General features: G+C 47.0%; 1 pseudogene; it reads right to left on the bottom strand.

The window, feature by feature from the left end:
- Positions 1–3,082: 3,082 nt before the first annotated feature.
- LOC126548691 (U2 spliceosomal RNA) lies at positions 3,083–3,254 on the bottom strand (annotated as a pseudogene).
- Positions 3,255–3,715: the final 461 nt, after the last annotated feature.

Here is a 3,715-nt window from a genome sequence, read left to right as displayed (position 1 = left end):
ACCACCATGGCGCTTCTTTCTTCACGCTCCCCCATGGATGCGCTCCCCCCAGTGAACTCTACTGTCCGTTGTTACGGTTGGCGTGTAACACCCCGGGCAAAAAGGATGCTCAACCACCATGACTCATCGAAACGGAGGGTGGATTCCTAATTTGCTATGGTTGTCTCGAGTGGTTGCCGGTCCGGCGGGCGCCCCGCAGTGTTCACAGGCCCCTTTGTGTGTGTGCGTGAAAACGCTTTTCGCGAACTGACTGACTCCGGGGGGGAGACCCTTTCCGCGAACTAACGTCGCCTAGAAGAAAGGATCAGCCGCCCATCGCGGACCCGTGGATTGCCACCAGCGGAGGCAAGCAAGTGAAGCTCGCCTAGGAAAGTGGGAGCAGCCGAAAAGCAACAACGGGGACGTACAACATCGCCCAGGAGAAAAGGAGCAGCCACAAAGCAACGAGGGGGACTTAGTGCATGTCACGTGACGTTGACGTGAGCAAGATCCCGCCTACGATTTTAGTGGGCCTATCTAACGGGCCTCGCAATGTACCTTTTTCATCATTCATTCTCTTCTTTTACATCTGTCACCAACCATTGAATAAACAGTGCAAATTTCGCACTAGAAATAGTCTCGTCCCTATCTGGTCGCCATGGTCTACCGGACGCCTGCATGCAGCCTGCCGACAACGCCACGCTACCCAATAGTAACGCCGGTAGAGGTTCGAGATACAGGCGTCGCAACACCGTGCACTATCGTCGTATTCAGCGGCGGCAGTACTGGCGATGGTAGCGTCACTACAAGGTGACTTAAGTCACTCGCTGTCTGGAATCAATTAGTTTTGCTTTCGATTTCATCTGAATAATTGTGGCTGGCATACACGATGTCGCAAGGGCCTCGATAGGCGCCACTAAACAATACTCGTTAATGGGGCCAGGCTAATCCACTCTACACGAACTCCCTTGAAGACTCTTGGGTTTCGAAGACCACGGTTTGAGAAGGCAAGGACGCATGCTCTTTTCTTGGCGGGTGTGGTCACTGTTCCGCACCTCGAACTTGGTCAACGTGAAGGATCTACTTCAAAAGAGTGGTCCACCCGAAAAATGCGCTCCACTGGGCGTCGGAGCAGCTTGCTATCGGTATGCTGGCCTCGGGTGCCTCAATGCCACACCAGCTGCCAGTGCGACATCTCGCGCGTATCTGTGTTCACCATTGACAGCGAGGTCACTTGTAGTAAGAATAGTTCAAGCTTGATTTACGGCCGCATTTGCAAGAAGTGAAGGAAAGTTTATTCCTTGACAAGCTATTGCTCTCCATAGAACCTCGCAAATGTATCCGAGCGCCGCCTTGCAAATGTTTTAGGCGCTGAGCATTGAGAGCGCAAGCCGTTCCGGCATCGCTATACTTGAGAATGCAGGGAAGAACGCCAGGCCAAGACCGTCGAAAACAACCGGGCCGCACAGAACTGATGACCCATGCGCCCCTCAGCGCACTACCATATGGCACTACCGGCAGCCACAGCTCCCTCTCTGCCCCCAGACCCACTATCGCGTATTCTTCTGCAAAGAATGACTTTACTCATACTTTAGATTGTGTGGTCCATCACGAAGCAGGGACAAGGGACGCAAGAAAAACGAGGACAAGCGCTTACTACCAACTGAAATTTTATTGCCTGGTGCAAGGAGTTATATATATATATATATATATATATATATATATATATATATATATATATATATATATATATATATATATATATATAACAGAGGGAGAACGACATAAAAAAATATGTATGTAAAAAACATTTTGAAGATGTCATCACCGCTCACTGTTCGCGCTGCCCTTGTCTAAGAATGCTAACTCCCTTGGTGATAAGGCCAGGGATGGCTTGCTTATGCCCAGTCATTCTTCAGGTGCCACGCTAGCCGATTCAATGATGATGCGCGTTCGATCATCCCTGTGTGTGAAGATTACTTCTGTTTTTTCAAACAGAGGGGTGCAACCGCATGCGCTACAATGCAGGGCTAGAAACCTTTTTTTCCATTCTTAACATTATTCGCATGTTCACGCAGACGATTGTTCCGACACCTGCCTGTCTGACCTACGTAGCATGCGCCGCATTTCAAGGGGATTCTGTACACAGCCCCCTGCACACAATCCACGTAACGGTTGCGGTGCCTGACTTCACACTGGGCTTTTTGTTTCTTCATAGGCGTGCTTTTCCTTGACAAAGCATGTGTGGGACAGAAAACACAACACGTACACGTTAATCTGTATTGTTTTTTTTACATATATATTTTTTATGTCGTTTTCCCTCTGTTTTTTCATATATAACACCTTGCACCAGGCAATAAAATTTCAGTTGGCAGTAAGCGCTTGTCCTCGTTTTTCTTGCGTCCCTTGTCCCTGCTTTGCGCTGTACCACACGATCTAAAATGGAAAACCAATTAGCCCAAACCATCACCCTTCTAATTTACTCATATCCCTGCGAGGAAGTAGTTGAGGTGGCCTTTTACATGTTTTCTCAATATTCTTATTTGTTGGCCTTGTCACAAAACATGATGATGATAGCCGCTAATCACTTCGGCTTTACGCGCTCTTTGCAGGCTTTGTTTTTCACGTGAAAAGAACGATCTCGACGCATTTTACTTTCGTAACAATAGCGCATAAACGTTCAAGATAGGCTGTGTAAATAAATAAACAAAAAGATAAAGGTGGGCTCACTAATGTACTAAACAAGTCACACATTCTCCGAAATTTATTGCAAATCACTTGATCCGCATCATTTCTTAAATATCCAATCACAGTGACATGTACTAAGCCTCGGAAATTCTCACCTTATAAGTATGCGAAAAAAAGAAAACGAAGAGAGAGAGAGAGAGAGAGAGAGAGTTAGACAGATATGATCAGGGACTTTAGGTACTTCATCAGACGTGCACGCTCGTGGAATAATTCCTACATTTAGCAAAATAAATGCTGAAGAAATTTGATACCTGACGGCGCTCTATTTGGCAAATACATAAGCAACCTATAAAATTCTTTTTAGAGTGGAGCTGTATATGGCTAGTTTCCAGCAGATCGATGTCCGTAGACCAAAAAACCGAGGACCGATCCCGAAGATAGTGCAATACCGGGCTTACCGTGAAGCAGGATTGAAGCACTCCGCCAACTTGCAAAAAAAAAATACGTTTAATATCTGGGGTCCAAATACAACCCGTATCCCATATTGAGCTCATAAGAACAGATACTACACTTTGACCCGCATCGGTCATGTCTACGTTCGCACCGCCCTCTCTTTGTCGGCGTTCCAAGTGCTTGCGTATCGCCTTTCCTTCCGCTCTCCCGTGGTGGCGGTCCCGTCAAAACGTCACGTGTGTCTAGTTTCCTCCGGCTCCTCTGGGCAGCGGTACCGTCGTCCACGCGAATGTATATAAAAAATCACGGTAAACGAACGTGTACCTATATGTTCAAAATTCTGCGTCACCTCTGTGTCGTAGGCTAAACAGCTTCGCTGGTCACCCACCTTCACAGAGTGGAATGGCTCATGAATTTCTTAATTTCTTTCTCATAGTTCCAACATTATACAGGTATCATTATCTGGATCATTTGACAAAGGCTAGTAATTGATCAGTGTCAGCGATGTTGATTGATGCGGTTTCACGTCCCAAAGCGACACTGGAGATGTGGGAGACGCCGTATAGAGGAGGGCTTCGCGTTAACTTCGACCACA

Source organism: Dermacentor andersoni, chromosome 1 (assembly GCF_023375885.2).
Source record: "Dermacentor andersoni chromosome 1, qqDerAnde1_hic_scaffold, whole genome shotgun sequence".
Taxonomy (NCBI): domain Eukaryota; kingdom Metazoa; phylum Arthropoda; class Arachnida; order Ixodida; family Ixodidae; genus Dermacentor; species Dermacentor andersoni.
The sequence above is the reverse complement of the archived record's forward strand: the minus strand, read 5'-3'. Positions and strand labels throughout refer to the sequence as shown.